The sequence below is a fragment of the Dendrobates tinctorius genome, unplaced genomic scaffold (assembly GCF_039654945.1).
Source record: "Dendrobates tinctorius isolate UK_male_01 unplaced genomic scaffold, ASM3965494v1 ptg000105l, whole genome shotgun sequence".
NCBI classification, from domain to species: domain Eukaryota; kingdom Metazoa; phylum Chordata; class Amphibia; order Anura; family Dendrobatidae; genus Dendrobates; species Dendrobates tinctorius.
In genome coordinates, this window is record NW_027361773.1 from 8,840,325 (window position 1) to 8,858,504 (window position 18,180).

At 42.3% G+C, this 18,180-nt stretch overlaps 1 protein-coding gene across 3 annotated transcripts in view; it reads left to right on the top strand.

Moving 5' to 3' along the window:
- Window positions 1–18,180, top strand: part of SFMBT2 (Scm like with four mbt domains 2) — a 371,940-nt gene that overhangs the window by 307,899 nt on the left and 45,861 nt on the right. The gene's annotated exons all lie outside the window — the stretch shown is intronic.

Below are 18,180 nucleotides of genomic sequence, written 5' to 3' on the forward strand. Positions count from 1 at the left end.
ATCTTGGACAAAGTCGCTGACAAACCTTGATATTTATTAACAATAAGTGTACAATTGAAGAAGCTTTTCTTTATCATCAAACATAAAGATGAACCTTTTCATATGGACACAAACTTAAATGGGTTGTCCCAGTCAGATTACGTGACTGGAGCACTGGGTATGATAGTATGATGCCTTCCACATGCACTTTATAGCAAAGTATGTTAATCACCAACACAGTATGGTGCCCAACTATGATCCCCACACAGCCCTCCACACAGTATTGTGGGCCCCACATAGTCTTCCATACAGTACAATGAGCCCCACATAGTCCTCCATACAGAATAATGGCCCCACATAGTCCTTTATACAATGTAATGGGCCCCACATAATCCTACATTCTGTATTATGGGCCCCACATAAAAAAACTCTCCTCATTCCCCCTCTGCTCCAGTCTTGACAATAAGTGCTCTGAAGCTCTTTACTGATTGGTACAGCGGGCACAAAATAGTGATGTCACCATGTCAGATGCAGAGGAAGAATGATGAGGGGGGACTAGATGGGTCCCTCTTCCATCATTCCTTTCAACTGTATCGGCATCCACTATATATCATGTCTACTATCGTCTCATCTTCTGGTAATAATAAATAGTGGATCATATCTGAGGATGCAGGGTAGACATTGCCAATAGATATGTTGTACTTTTTTATCTATCCTAAATTGACAGACCTGTTCACTTCTTCTAATAGAATGAACAGGTCTTTGGGAATCTCTCTGTTCAGTTTGATGCTGGTAGATGGGAATACTGAAATGAAGCAGGGGCATTCTGCCAAGTAATTTCCAAGCAGCTGCTGCCAGTTTTGATTCTCAAGTACGCCATTGACTTCCTGACTCCAGGAAATGACAATCAGATATCTCACTAGATCAATAATGTGCTGAGTATATTTTTTAGTATTTCGCGTTCAAGTGCTCCATCTCCAAAGGGCAGAGCGTTTGCTGAATAGGTCAAGCATCAGTGCATGTGGATGAATTACACTGTAAAGATAACCTTGTTGTTGTGGAATTTTAATTTTCCCCAATTTAGTGTAATTTCACCTATAGCTATAAAGACACCACCTGCAAATGACATATGCTCGAGTACACAGGGAAGATGTTTGACAGGTTTTCTCCAACTAATATTTAATTTGTTCTTGAAACAGAACATATTTGTCTGAAGCGCACTTAGATTTCTCACAGAGGCTAATTAAACTAAATTACCATAAACTATTATTAATGAAACACTGCTGATTACTGCTAATAATGCCATTTCCTAACTGATGTTTCTGGCCAATATCTTTTGATAGGATTTAAGTCTCTTATCTGTGATTACTAATCTTTAATCCTTAGCTTGCAATATCACTTTACAATTGTCATGACTTAGCCGCGCTCAATGAGGCCACTTGAAACTGCGCCAGCCGTACATTTTATGACCCATTTATTGAAAACAGCTCACTTCATTAATGATATTTTATAGGATCCATTTTACGGTGTAGGTGACAGTTTCTGACAGATTTACAGTATTTGCTGATTTTTATACATGTTTCTACAGATGACATAATGATGAATGTATGCATGGTGTCGAGATACTTGTGTTCACTTACAGAGCACAGAATAAATAATTTCATGTGATTATGGATAAAATGCTCCAAATATGTTATTTTAATTGTGTAATGCATACTTGTAATATTTACAACTATATAAAAGCTTCAACACATTTTAACATACGATACTAGCCATATAAACAATAAATATGCAGAAGGAAAATTCATTAAATATATTCTTTAGTGTATAATTAAAGAGCCTCTACCCTATAATAATAATAATAATAATAATTTTATTTCTTAGCGCCAACGTATTCCGCAGCGCTTTACATGTTAGAGCGGACTTGTACAGACAAAAGACATTACAGCATAACAATCACAACTCAACAGATACTAAGAGGAATTAAGGCCCTGCTCACAAGCTTAAAATCTATGAGGATATAGGGGAGACACAAAAGGTGGATCTTAACAATTGCTTTCATTGTTCTGACCAACCATAGTGTAAGAATCGACTGTTCCTTTGGGTGTCTAGTTTCCAAAATGGGGTCACTTGTGGGGGGTTTCCACAGTTTAGGCACATCAGGGGCTCTCCAAAGGCAACATGAACTTATCTAGATGTGCGGTGAGCACTTTGAACCCCCAAGTGCTTCACAGAAGTTTATAACACCCAGGCGTGAAAATAAAAAATCATATTTTTTCCACAAACATGATCTTTTAGTCCCTAATTTTTTTTATTTTACCAAGGGTAACAGGAGAAATTGGACCCCAAAAGTTGTTTTCCAATTTGTCCTAAGTACGCTGATACCCCATATGTGGGAGAAAACTACTGTATGGGCACACATCAGGGCTCGGAAGGGAAGTAGTGATGTTTTGGAATGCAGACTTTGTTAAAATGGTCTTTGGGTGTCGTGTTGCCTTTGGAGAGCCCCTGATGTGCCTAAACTGTGGAAACCCCCCCCCACATGTGACCCTATTTTGGAAACTAGACCCCCCCAAGGAACTTATCTAAATCTGTGGTGAGCACTTTGAACCCCCAAGTGATTCACAGAAGTTTATAACGCCCGGGCGTGAAAATAAAAAAATCATATTTTTTCCACAAACCTGATCTTTTAGTCCCCAATTTTTTTTATTTTACCAAGGGTAACAGGAGAAATTGGCCCCCAAAAGTTGTTTTCCAATTTGCCCTGAGTACACTGATGCCCCACGTGTGGGAGAAAACAACTGTATGGGCACACGTCAGGGCTCGGAAGGGAAGTAGTGATGTTTTGGAATGCAGACTTTGATGGAATGGTCTGCTGGTGTCATGTTGCCTTTGGAGAGCCCCTGATATGCCTAAACTGTGGAAACCCCGCACATGTGACCCCATTTTGGAAACTCGACCCCCCAAGGAACTTATCTAGATGTGTGGTGAGCACTTTGAACCCTCAAGTGCAGTGGCGTAGGAAGGGGGGTCCGGGGGGGCGGGTCGCCCCAGGTGGCACGTGTGTAGGGGCGGCGCAGCATGGCAGGAGCAGAAATTCGAGGCACAGTGACAGGAGAAGACTGTGTGTATAGCAGGAGATTTTGGCAGCGGCTAGCGCAGGTGGGTCACTCACCATTTGGGAGGAGGGCGCTCTGCCTCTCCCCAGCCTCCCTCCATGCTCAGTCAGCTGCTGAGCTCTCCCTGCGGGCGGCTTCCTTCGTCAGTGTCACACAGTCACACACACAGCAGGCAGCTGCAGGCAGCCTGTGTAAGTGTAACTTATACTGCAGCCAGTGGCAGAGGAGGCGGAGCTGAGCCTGCACATTACTGTCTGTGCTGCCTGGGAGCACTGTCGCAGGCAGTGTGTCAGAATGTCTGTGTGATTAATCATTAACATCCCTAACCAGTAACCGCCCAGGCCGGTACCCCCTCCCAAGCGCGGCCATTTTATTCCTTTCCAGACCCCGCATCCGAGCAGGCCATTCACCGCCCGGGGGGGGCGCCAAATTCGGGAACAGCCCCGGGCGGCAAAAGCTCTAGCTACGCCTCTGCTCAAGTGCTTCACAGAAGTTTATAATGTAGAGCCATAAAAATAAAAAATCATATTTTTTCCCACAAAAATGATATTTTTGCCCCCAATTTTTTTTATTTTCCCAAGAGTAACAGGAGAAATTGGACCCCAAAATTTGTTGTGCAACCCTAATCTCAGCCCTAACCCTAGCCCTAACCCTAAAGGTGTGTGCACACGTTGCGGATTCTGCTGCGGATCCGGCCCTGCAGATCCGCAGCAGTTTCTGCTGCATTGTACAGTATCTTTATATTCAATGGAAATTGAAAAAGGCTGTGTACATGCTGCGGATTTTTCCACGCGGATTTGCTGCGGTTTTAAGTCCACAGCATGTCACTTCTTTGTGCGGAATTCTCAGCGGTTTGACACCTGTTCCATTACCAGATGTCAAAACACAGGGGAAAACCGCAGGCTAATCAGCACTAAATTTGCAGGTAAAATGCAGGTCATTTAACCTGCGGATTTACCTGCGGAGTTAGCCAAATCTGTGCGGAAAAATCCGCAGCAGAATCTGCATCGTGTGCACACAGCCTTACCCTAGCCCTAACCCTAAGCCTAATGGGAAAATGGAAATAAATGCATTTTTTTACATTTTATTATTTTTCCCTAACTAAGGGGGTGATAAAGGGGAGTTTGATTTACTATTTATGGCGCTTTTTTATGTTTGGCCTCTGTCGCACGCTAAAAGATGCTTTTTATTGTAGAAAAAGTTTGTGCATCACCACATTTTGAGAGTTATAATTTTTCCATATTTTGACCCACTGAGTCATGTGAGGGCTTATTGTTTGCGGGGCGAGTTGACGTTTTTATTGGTACCATTTCCGGGCACGTGACATTTTTTGATCGCTTTTTATTCCGATTTTTGGGACGCAGAATGAACAAAACCCAGCATTTCATGAATTTCTTTTGGGGCATGTGTTTACACCGTTCCGCGTGGGGTAAAATTGATAAAGCGGTTTTATTCTTCGGGTCAGTACGGTTACAGCAATATCTCATTTAAGTGTTTTTTTATGTTTTGGCGCTTTTATGCAATGAAAACAATTTTATATAAAAAATAATTATTTTTTCATTGCTTTATTCTGTCAGCTATAACTTTTTTTTTGTTTTTTTGCTGATGATGCTGTATGGCAGCTCGTTTTTGTGGGACAAGATGACGTTTTCAGCGGTTCCATGGTTAGTTATATCTGTCTATTTGATCGCGCATAATTGAACTTTTTGTTCAGCGGTATGATAAAGCATTGATTTAGATTTTTTTATAAGGGGTTAACTAAAGGGGTTAACTAGTGGGACAGTTTTATAGGGCGGGTCGTTACGGACACGGCGATACTATATATGTGTACTTTTATTGTTTTTTTATTTACAAAAAAATAATTTCTTGGGGAAATTTTTTTTTTATTATTTGGGGATTTTTTATCAATTATTTTCACACTTGTTTTTTTTTTTTACTTTATTATATTGTCCCAGTGGGGACATCACTGTAAGGTGTCAGATCGCTGATCTGACAGTTTAGACAGCACTCTGTCAGATCAGCGATCTGACAGGCGCTGCTGCAGACTTCCTCATGCCTGCTCTCCACAGGCACTCTCGAAGCTGCCTCTCTGCAGAGAGGAGACCCTCAGAGCGACGCAGCACATCGCGCTGCTCATGGGTTCGCAGGGAAGCACGGAGGAAGCCCTCTCTCTCCGTGCTTCTCTCCTATACCCCTGGTACACTGCGATCATGTTTGATCTCAGTGTGCCAGGTGTTAGTATGCCGGGGGTGGTCCGTGACCGCCCCTGACACACAGTGCCGAGTGTCAGCTGTGATAATCAGCTGACACCCGGCCGCCATCAGCGGCGTTCCCCGGAAGACGCCGCTGATCGCTATAACGTACTATCCCGTCCTTGGGAATTAAGTCCCAGGGCACATGGATGAGATAGTACGTCATATGGCAGAAAGGGATTAAAGAATGGAGCTTTAAAAGATCTCTACGTTTGTTCCATATAATGAAGTCATATCAGAAGGTAACATTTCAGGGGCTCAAACGTATTTGGACAAATTAAGTTTTCCATAAATAAAATGTTCATTTTTAACACTTAATAATTTAACCCCTTTACACCCAAGAGTGGTTTGCACGTTAATGCCCAGGCCAATTTTTACAATTCTGACCACTGTCCCTTTATGAGGTAATAACTCTGAAATGCTTCCATGGATCCCGGTGATTCTGACATTGTTTTCTCGAGACAAATTGTACTTCATGTCAGTGGTAAAATTTCATTGATATAACTTGCGTTTACTTTTGAAAAAAAAGGAAATTTGGCAAAAATTTTGAAAATTTCGCAATTTTCCAACTTTGAATTTTTCTGCACTTAAATCACAGAGATATGGCACAAAAAAACTTAATAAGTAACATTTCCCACATGTTAACTTTACATACAGTGGGGCAAAAAAGTATTTAGTCAGTCAGCAATAGTGCAAGTTCCACCACTAAAAAAAGATGAGAGGCGTCTGTAATTTACATCATAGGTAGACCTCAACTATGGGAGACAAACTGAGAAAAAAAAATCCAGAAAATCACATTGTCTGTTTTTTTTTTCATTTTATTTGCATATTATGGTGGAAAATAAGTATTTGGTCAGAAACAAGCAATCAAGATTTCTGGCTCTCACAGACTTCTTCTTTAAGAGTCTCCTCTTTCCTCCACTCATTACCTGTAGTAATGGCACCTGTTTAAACTTGTTATCAGTATAAAAAGACACCTGTGCACACCCTCAAACAGTCTGACTCCAAACTCCACTATGGTGAAAACCAAAGAGCTGTCAAAGGACACCAGAAACAAAATTGTAGCCCTGCACCAGGCTGGGAAGACTGAATCTGCAATAGCCAACCAGCTTGGAGTGAAGAAATCAACTGTGGGAGCAATAATTAGAAAATGGAAGACATACAAGACCACTGATAATCTCCCTCGGTCTGGTGCTCCACGCAAAATCCCACCCCGTGGGGTCAGAATGATCACAAGAACAGTGAGCAAAAATCCCAGAACCACGCGGGGGGACCTAGTGAATGAACTGCAGAGAGCTGGGACCAATGTAACAAGGCCTACCATAAGTAACACACTACGCCACCATGGACTCAGATCCTGCAGTGCCAGACGTGTCCCACTGCTTAAGCCTGTACATGTCCGGGCCCGTCTGAAGTTTGCTAGAGAGCATTTGGATGATCCAGAGGAGTTTTGGGAGAATGTCCTATGGTCTGATGAAATCAAACTGGAACTGTTTGGTAGAAACACAACTTGTCGTGTTTGGAGGAAAAAGAATACTGAGTTGCATCCATCAAACACCATACCTACTGTAAAGCATGGTGGTGGAAACATCATGCTTTGGGGCTGTTTCTCTGCAAAGGGGCCAGGACGACTGATCCGGGTACATGAAAGAATGAATGGGGCCATGTATCGTGAGATTTTGAGTGCAAACCTCCTTCCATCAGCAAGGGCATTGAATATGAAACGTGGCTGGGTCTTTCAACATGACAATGATCCAAAGCACACCGCCAGGGCAACGAAGGAGTGGCTTCGTAAGAAGCATTTCAAGGTCCTGGAGTGGCCTAGCCAGGCTCCAGATCTCAACCCTATAGAAAACCTTTGGAGGGAGTTGAAAGTCCGTGTTGCCAAGCGAAAAGCAAAAAAACATCACTGCTCTAGAGGAGATCTGCATGGAGGAATGGGCCAACATACCAACAACAGTGTGTGGCAACCTTGTGAAGACTTACAGAAAACGTTTGACCTCTGTCATTGCCAACAAAGGATATATCACAAAGTATTGAGATGAAATTTTGTTTCTGACCAAATACTTATTTTCCACCATAATATGCAAATAAAATGAAAAAAAAACAGACAATGTGATTTTCTGGATTTTTTTTTCTCAGTTTGTCTCCCATAGTTGAGGTCTACCTATGATGTAAATTACAGACGCCTCTCATCTTTTTAAGTGGTGGAACTTGCACTATTGCTGACTGACTAAATACTTTTTTGCCCCACTGTAAGCACAATTTTGGAACCAAAATTTTTTTTTGTTAGGAAGTTATAAGGGTTAAAAGTTGACCAGCGATTTCTCATTTTTACAACACCATTTTATTTTTACGAACCACATCACATTTGAAGTCAATTTGAGGGGTCTATATGATAGAAAATATCCAAAAGTGACACCATTCTAAAAACTGCAACCCTCAAGGTGCTCAAAACCACATTCAAGAAGTTTATTAACCCTTCAGGTGCTTCACAGGAATTTTTTGAATGTTTAAAAAAAATGAACATTTAACTTTTTTTCACAAAAAAATTAATTCAGGTCCAATTTTTTTTATTTTACCAATGGTAACAGGAGAAATTGGACTGCAAAAGTTATTGTGCAATTTGTCCTGAGTACGCTGATACCTGATATGTGGGGGGAACCACTGTTACGGCGCATGGCAGGGCTCGGAAGGGAAGGAGCGCCGTTTGACTTTTTCAACGCAAAATTGGCTGGAATTGAGATCGGGCACCATGTCACGTTTGGAGAGCCCCTGATGTGCCTAAACAGTGGAAACCCACCACAAGTGACCCCATTTTGGAAACTAGACCCCCCCCAAGGAACTTATCTTGATGTGTGTTGATAACTTTGAACCCCCAGGGGCTTCACAGAAGTTTCTAACGTACAGCCATACAATTAAAAAATCATATTTTTTCCACAAAAATGATCTTTTCACCCCCAATTTTTATTTTCCCAAGGGAAACAGGACCCCAAAAGTTATTGTGCAATTTGTCCTGAGTATGCTGATACTCCATATGTGGGGGTAAACCACTATTTGGGAGCATGGCAGAGCTCGGAAGGGAAGCAGAGCCATTTGACTTTTTTGGCTGGAATTGAGATCAAACGCCATGTTGCGTTTGGAGAGCCCCTGATGTGCCCAAACAGTGGAAAGCCCCAATTCTAACTCCAACCCTAACCCCAACACACCCCTAACCCTAATCTCAGCCTTAGACCTAACCCTAGACCTAACCCTAGCCCTAACCCTAGCCCTAGCCCTAACCCTAACTCTAATGGGAAAATGGAAATGAATACTTTTTTTAATGTTATTATTTTTCCCTAACTAAGGGGGTGATAATGGGGTGTTTGATTTACTATTTATGGCGAGTTTTTATGGTCGGCAGCTGTCGCACGCTAAAAGACACTTTTTATTGTAAAAATAGTTTTTGCATCACCACATTTTGAGAGCTATAATTTTTCCGTATTTTGAACCACAGAGTCATGTGAGGTCTTGTTTTTTGCAGGACGAGTTGACGTTTTTATTGGTACTATTTTCGGGCATGTGACATTTTTTGATCGCTTTTTATTCCGATTTTTGGGACGCAGAATGAACAAAAAACAGCATTTCATGAATTTCTTTTGGGGGGGTGCGTTTACACCGTTCCGTGTGTGGTAAAATTGATAAAGAAGTTTTATTGTTCGGGTCGGTACGATTACAGCGATACCTCATTTATGTCGTTTTTTTATGTTTTGTCGCTTTTATGCAATAAAAACTATTTTATATAAAAAATATTTTTGCATCGCTTTATTCTGCGAGCTATAACTTTTTAATTTTTTCGCAGATGATGCTGTATCGCAGATCATTTTTTGCGGGACATTATGTTTTCAGCGGTACCATGTTTATTCATATCCGTCTTTTTGATCTCGCGTTATTGCACTTTTTTTTGGCGGTATGATATAATCATAGAATCATAGAATCATAGAGTTGGAAGGGACCTCCTGGGCCATCTGGTCCAAACCCCTGCTCAAGCAGGATTTGCTAAATCATCCCAGTCAGATGTCTGTCCAGCCTCTGTTTGAAGACTTCCATTGAAGGAGAACTCACCACTTCTCGTGGCAGCCTGTTCCACTCATTGATCACTCTAACTGTCAAAAAGTTTTTTCTAATATCTAATCTGTGTCTCCTCCCATTCAGTTTCATCCCATAGTAAAGCATTGTTTTTTGCTTTGTTTTTTTTATAAAGGGGTTCACTAAAGGGTTAACTAGTGGGATAGTTGTATAGGGCGGGTCGTTATGGACACGGCAATGCTAAATATGTCTACTTTTATTGTTTTTTTTATTTAGAAAAAAAAGAATTTATTAGGGATTATTTTTTTTTTTAATTTATTTTGTGATTTTTTAAAATTATTTTTACACGTGTTTTTTTTTTCCTTTATTATATTGTCCCGGGGGGACATCACTGTCTTTTGTCAGTGGCAAAAAGTGGCGATCTGACACTTAGAACAGCGCTGTGTCAGATCGCCGATCTGACAGGCGCTGCTGCAGGCTTCCTCCTGCCTGCTCTCAGCAGGCAGTGAGGAAGACCCCGAAGGCCCCCGTGGCCATATTGGATCCGGGGGCCTGCAGGGAGGAGGACTCTCAGAGCAACGCAGCACATCGCGTTGCTCCGGGGGTTGCAGGGAAGCACGGAGGAGCCCCCTCCCTGTGTGCTTCTCTCCTATGCCCTCGGTACACTGCGATCATGTTTGATCGCAGTGTGCCAGGGGTGGTCCGTGATAATCAGCTGACACCCGGCCGCGATCAGCTGCGCTCCCCCCCGTGAGCGCCGCTGATCACCTGTGACGTAATATTCCGTCCTTGTGACTTAGATCCCAGGTCACATGGACGGAATATTACATCCAATATAGGAAAGGGGTTAATAACACTTCAATAATTGTTCAATTACTTTTGGTCCATTTAAAATGAAGCAGCTGCATATTAAGAGCTGTAATTCTTAATCCCTTGCTTGAATTAGGATGTGAATATTTTCAAATTAAAGCTGTGAGTCTGCACTTTAATCCCATATTGATTATATCACTGTATCTTGAATGTTTTGGTGAACGACTAAAATATCAAAACTTGTGCTACTGCCCAAATATTTCTAGACTTAATTGTATATACATTGCATATATTTATATACATAGGGCTGCATCCATGAAGTGAGTTAGTGTGTGGTAATCCAAATGTCACATAACAGTATCACATTAGTGAGCAGAGAGAAGTAGGCTGGAAGATTGATGGAGTTGTTCCCAAATTTGGGACCTGACAAGAGAGAGCCCCAGAGAAGTCTGTAAAGTATACAGCAGCTGCATAAATAGATGTTCTTGGTGGAATAGCTTGCTGCAACTTAGCTCTTTTCGAACATGTATGACGAAATGTGAGACTATAGAGGAGAATGTAATACACTAAAACCCAATGTCCTCACAGTTATCAGAGCTATCTAGTTTGTGAGTGAGGAATGTGTGTGATTTTGTGGGAGCATGTTTGTTAGTGATGTGTTACTACTGTTTTATGGATGTGCTAGTCTGGGTGACATACATGTTGCTATGTACTGTGATTAGAGTTGAGCGATACCGTCCGATACTTCAAAGTATCGGATCGGAATGGATCGGCCGATCTTAAAAAAAAAAGGATCGGTTTCGCCGATTCCAATACCGGAAGTCCCATTCAAGTCTATGGGACTTCCGGTATCGGAATAAGAAAAATCCTGTTTTTCCCTTGTACAGCCTCTCTGGAGTCTGTACGGGCCTTTCGGGGGGCTGTGCCGGCCTGCCAGGGGGTCTGTGCAGGCTCCGGTGGTCTGTGCCGGCCTGCCGGGGGGCTGTGCCGGCCTGCCAGGGGGGCTGTGCAGGCTCCGGTGGGCTGTGCCGGCCTGCCGGGGGGCTGTGCCGGCCTGCCGGGGGGCTGTGCAGGCTCCGGGGGGCTGGGCCGGCCTGCCGGTGGTCTGTGCAGGCTCCGGGGGGCTGTGCCGGCCTGCCGGTGGTCTGTGCAGGCTTCGGGGGTCTGTGCAGGCATCGTCCGATGGGACTACAAGTCCCATCGGGCGATGCCTGCTACCATGACAGTGATTGACACATTAGCCAATGATGGGACAGTAGTAGTCCCATCATCCGGCTAATGTGTTGAATGTAAAAAAAAAAAAAAAAAAAAAATTACATGCTACATACATACAACATGCATACTACATACATGCTACATTCATACTACATACTACATACATGCTACATTCATACTACATATATACTACATGCAACATACATACTACATACATACTACATGCAACATACATACTATATATATACTACATGCAACATACATACTACATACATACTACATGCAACATACATACTACATATATACTACATGCAACATACATACTACATACATACTACATATATACTACATGCATGCTACATACATACTACATGCTACATACATGCTACATGCATGCTACATGCATGCTACATACATACTACATGCTACATACATACTACATATATACTACATGCATGCTACATACATACTACATGCTACATACATACATATATACTACATACATACTACATACATACTACATGCATGCTACATACATACTACATGCTACATACATACTACATATATACTACATGCATGCTACATACATACTACATGCTACATACATACTACATATATACTACATGCATGCTACATACATACTGCATGCTACATGCATGCTACATACATACTACATACATACTACATGCTACATACATACCACATATATACTACATACATACAATACATTCATACAATACATACATAGACATACAGTACATATAACATAGAGTAACATACTTACCAATACTTGTCACATTGTTCCCCGAAGCCATTGTCTTTTACGGAATAAATATTAACATAACAAACCACGAAAATACTCACCCACGATCCGAAGCAGTCCACGAGTGTGTCCCACGACGATCTTGGGTAGAGAACTGCAGCATCAGCTGTTGCTGCCGTTCTCTACGGGCTGCAGGAATCCAATGACGGAAGGTAGGTATCCTTCCGCACTGTATTCCTCCGCCACTTAAAAAAAAAAAAAAGTCCCTAGTCTCACTTTATGCCATTGCTGTGTGGGAAATTCCCACGCAGCAATGGCATAAAGTGAGACTAGGGACTTTTTTTTTTTAAGTGGCGGAGGAATACAGTGCGGAAGGATACCTACCTTCCGTCATTGGATTCCTGCAGCCCGTAGAGAACGGCAGCAACAGCTGATGCTGCAGTTCTCTACCCAAGATCGTCGTGGGACACACTCGTGGACTGCTTCGGATCGTGGGTGAGTATTTTTGTGGTTTGTTATGTTAATATTTATTCCGTAAAAGACAATGGCTTCGGGGAACAATGTGATAAGTATTGGTAAGTATGTTACTCTATGTTATATGTACTGTATGTCTATGTATGTATTGTATGAATGTATTGTATGTAGTATGTATGTAGTATATATGTGGTATGTATGTAGCATGTAGTATGTATGTAGCATGCATGTAGTATGTATGTAGTATGTATGTAGTATATATGTAGTATGTATGTAGCATGTAGTATGTATGTATGTAGCATGCATGTAGTATATATGTAGTATGTATGTAGCATGCATGTAGTATGTATGTAGTATGTAGTATATATGTAGTATGTATGTAGCATGTAGTATGTATGTAGCATGCATGTAGTATATATGTAGTATGTATGTAGCATGTAGTATGTATGTAGTATATATGTAGTATGTATGTAGCATGTAGTATGTATGTAGCATGCATGTAGTATATATGTAGTATGTATGTAGCATGTAGTATGTATGTAGCATGCATGTAGTATGTACACTCACTGGCCACTTTATTAGGTACACCATGCTAGTAAGGGGTTGGACCCCCTTTTGCCTTCAGAACTGCCTCAATTCTTCGTGGCAGAGATTCAACAAGGTGCTGGAAGCATTCCTCAGAGATTTTGGACCATATTGACATGATGGCATCACACAGTTGGCGCAGATTTGTCGGCTGCACATCCCTGATGCGAATCTCCCGTTCCACCACATCCCAAAGATGCTCTATTGGATTGAGATCTGGTGACTGAGGAGGCCATTTGAGTACAGTAAACTCATTGTCATGTTCAAGAAACCAATCTGAGATGATTCGAGCTTTATGACATGGCGCATTATCCTGCTGAAAGTAGCCATCAGATGTTGGGTACATTGTGGTCATAAAGGGATGGACATGGTCAGCAACAATACTCAGGTAGGCTGTGGCGTTGCAACGATGCTCAATTGGTACCAAGGGGCCCAAAGAGTGCCCAGAAAAAATTCCCCACACCATGACACCACCACCACCAGCCTGAACTGTTGATACAAGGCAGGATGGATCCATGCTTTCATGTTGTTTACGCCAAATTCTGACCCTACCATCCGAATGTCGCAGCAGAAATCGAGACTCATCTGACCAGGCAACGTTTTTCCAATCTTCTACTGTCCAATTTCGATGAGCTTGTGCAAATTGTAGCCTCAGTTTCCTGTTCTTAGCTGAGAGGAGTGGTACCCAGTGTGGTCTTCTGCTGCTGTAGCCCATCTGCCTCAAAGTTCGACGCACTGTGCGTTCAGAGATGCTCTTCTGCCTACCTTGGTTGTAACGGGTGGCAATTTGAGTCACTGTTGCCTTTCTATCAGCTCGAACCAGTCTGCCCATTCTCCTCTGACCTCTGGTATCAACATGGCATTTCCGGCCACAGAACTGCCGCTCACTGGATTTTTTTTCTTTTTCGGACCATTCTCTGTAAACCCTAGAGATGGTTGTGCGTGAAAATCCCAGTAGATCAGCAGTTTCTGAAATTCTCAGACCAGCCCTTCTGGCACCAACAATCATGCCACGTTCAAAGGCACTCAAATCACCTTTCTTCCCCATACTGATGCTCGGTTTGAACTGCAGGAGATTGTCTTGACCATGTCTACATGCCTAAATGCACTGAGTTGCCGCCATGTGATTGGCTGATTAGAAATTAAGTCTTAACACACAGTTGGACAGGTGTACCTAATAAAGTGGCCAGTGAGTGTATGTAGTATATATGTAGTATGTATGTAGCATCTAGTATGTATGTAGCATGCATGTAGTATATATGTAGTATGTATGTAGCATGTAGTATGTATGTAGCATGTAGTATGTATGTAGCATGCATGTAGTATGTATGTAGCATGCATGTAGTATGTATGTAGTATGAATGTAGTATGTATGTAGTATGTATGTAGCATGCATGTAGTATGTATGTAGTATGTATGTAGTATGTATGTAGTATGTATGTAGTATGTATGTAGTATATATGTGTTATGTATGTAGTATGTATGTAGTATATATGTGGTATGTATGTAGTATGTATGTAGTATGTATGTAGCATGTAGTATGTATGTAGCATACATGTAGTATGTATGTAGTATTTTTTTTTTTTTTTTTTAACATTTAACACATTAGCCGGATGATGGGACTACTACTGTCCCATCATTGGCTAATGTGTCAATCACTGTCATGGTAGCAGGCATCGCCAGATGGGACTTGTAGTCCCATCGGACGATGCTTGCACAGACCCCCGGACATCAGCACAGCCCCCCGGCAGGCCGGCACAGCCCCCCGGCAGGCCGGTACAGACCCCCACAGGGTGCACAGCCCCCCGGCAGGCCGGCACAGCCCCCCGGCAGGCCGGTACAGACCCCCACAGGGTGCACAGACCACCGGCAGGCCGGCACAGCCCCCCGGCAGGCCGGTACAGACCCCGGGCAGTCCACACAGCCCCCCGGCAGGCCGGCACAGCCCCCCGGCAGGCCGGCAGAGACCCCGGAAGGCCCGAAATGACGGCGCATCATGATGCGCACACACCGCGCATCATGATGACGTCAGGCTGTCAATCAACTTTGAACTTCCGATTCCGATGCCGACTTCCGATATTGAAAAAATATCGGAAGTCGGTATCGGAATTCCGATACAGCAAGTATCGGCCGATACCCGATACTTGCGGTATCGGAATGCTCAACACTAACTGTGATATGTGTTTCCTTTTTACAGCATGGGGACTCTAAACTTTCACTACCTAAGGAGCTGCCGAGCCAAGAGTCTGGTGCCCTTTGTCATCTATTCTATTACATCTAAACACTGTTTTTCGGTGATTCCTTTGTATCCCCGTTCATACTGCACCCACACATACAAATGATACACCATTTGAAAGTTAAACTTTCCCCCTTCAGCAAGAAAATGGCCAAACAAACCACACATCCACGATTTGATCACAAATACAGTTTAACCCCTTCATGACCCAGCCTATTTTGACCTTAACGACCTGGCCATTTTTTGCAATTCTGACCAATGTCCCTTTATGAGGTAATCAGGAACGCTTCAACGCATCCTAGCGATTCCGAGATTGTTTTTTGTGACATATTGGGCTTCATGTTAATGGTAAGTTTAGGTCGATAATTTTTGCGTTTATTTGTGAAAAAAATGGAAATTAGGTGAAAATTTTGAAAATTTAGCAATTTTTAAATTTTGAATTTTTATTCTGTTAAACCAGAGAGTTATGTGACACAAAATAGTTTATAAATAACATTTCCCACATGTTTACTTTACATCAGCACAATTTTGGAAACAACATTTTTTTTCGTTAGGAAGTTACAAGGGTTAAAAGTTGACCAGCAATTTCTCATTTTTACAACAAAATTTACAAAACCATTTTTTTTAGGGACCACCTCACATTTGAAGTCACTTTGAGGGGTCTATATAGCAGAAAATACCCAAAAGTGACACCATTCTAAAAACTGCACCCCTCAAGCTACTCAAAACTACATTCAAGAAGATTATTAACCCTTCAGGTGCTTCACAGGAACTAAAGCAACATCGAATGAAAAAATGGACATTTTAATTTTTCTAACCAAAATTTTCTTTTAGCATCAGTTTTTTCATTTTCACATGGGTAACAGGATAAAATGTATCCTAAAATTTGTTGGGCAATTTCTTCTGAGTACACTGATACCTCATATGTGGTCATAAAACACTGTTTGGGCGCACGGCAGGTTGGGCGCACGGCAGGGCTCAGAAGGCAAGGAGCGCCATTTTACTTTTTGAATGGAAAATATGCTTGAATATTTAGCGGTTGCCATGTCGCGTTTGGAGAGCCCCTGTGTGCCTAAGCATTGGAGCTCCCCCACAAGTGACCCCATTTTGGAAACTAGACCATCCAAGGAACTTATCAAGATGCATAGTGAGCACTTTGAACCCCCAGGTGCTTCACAAATTGATCCGTAAAAAAAAAAAGTACTTTTTTTTTCACAAAAATTTTATTTAGCCTCAGTTTTTTCATTTTCACATGGGCAACAGGATAAAATGGATCCTAAAATTTGTTGGGCAATTTCTCCTGAGTACATTGATACCTCATATGTGGTCATAAACCACTGTTTGGGCGCACGGCAGGGCCCGGAAGGGAAGGAGCGCCATGTGACTTTTTGATTGGAAAATTAGCTCCAATTGTTAGCGGACACCATGTCACATTTGGAGAGCCCCTGTGTGCCTAAACATTGGAGCTCCCCCACAAGTGACCCCATTTTGGAAGCTAGACCCTCGAAGGAACTTATCTAGAAGTGTGGTGAGCACTTTGAACCCCCAAGTGCTTCACAGAAGTTTATAACGCAGAGCAGTGAAAATAAAAAATCATTTTTTTTTGCTCAAAAATGATTTTTTAGCCCGCTATTTTTTATTTTCACAAGGCTAACAGAAGAAATTGAACCACAAAAGTTGTTGTGCAATTTGTCCTGAGTACACCGATACCCCATATGTGGGGGGGAACCACTGTTTGGGAGCACGGGAGAGCTCAGAAGGGAAGGAGCGCCATTTTGGAATGCTGACTTTGATGGAATGTTCTGCGGGCGTCATGTTGCGTTTGCAGAGCCCCTGTGTGCCTAAACAGTAGAAACCCCCACAAGTGACCCCATTTTGGAAACTAGAACCCCCAAGGAGCTTATCTAGATGTGTAGTGAGCACTCTGAATCCCCAAGTGCTTCTCAGAAGTTTTTAAATGCAGAGCCATGAAAATAAAAAAATATTTTTTTCCTCAAAAATGATTTTTTAGCCCACTATTTTTATTTTCCCAAGGGTAACAGGATAAATTGGACCCCAAAAGTTGTTGTCCAGTTTGTCCTGAGTACACTGGTACCCCATATGTGGGGGGAAACCACTGTTTGAGCGCACGGCATGGCTCAGAAGGGAAGGAGCGTCATTTGACTTTTTGAATGGAAAATTAGCTCCAATCGTTAGCGGACACCATGTCGTGTTTGCAGAGCCCCTGTGTGCGTAAACTTTGGAGCTCCCCCACAAATGACCCCATTTTGGAAACTAGACCCCCTAAGGAACTTATCTAGATCCATAGTGAGCATTTTGAACCCCCAGGTGCTACACAGAAGTTTATAACGCAGAGCCGTTAAAATAAAAATATTTTTTTTTCCTCAAAAAATAAATTTTTAGCCTGCTATTTTTTATTTTCACAAGGGTAACAGGATATTTTGGACCACAGAAGTTGTTGTCCAGTGTGTCCTGAGTACGCTGGTACCCTATATGTGGGGGGGACCACTGTTTGGGCACACTTTGGGGCTCGGAAGGGAAGTAGTGACGCTTTGAAATGAAGACTTGATGGAATGGTCTGTGGGCGTCATGTTACGTTTGCAGAGCCCCTGATGTACCTAAACAGTGGAAACCCCCCACAAATGACCCCATTTTGGAAACTAAATCACCCAAGGAACT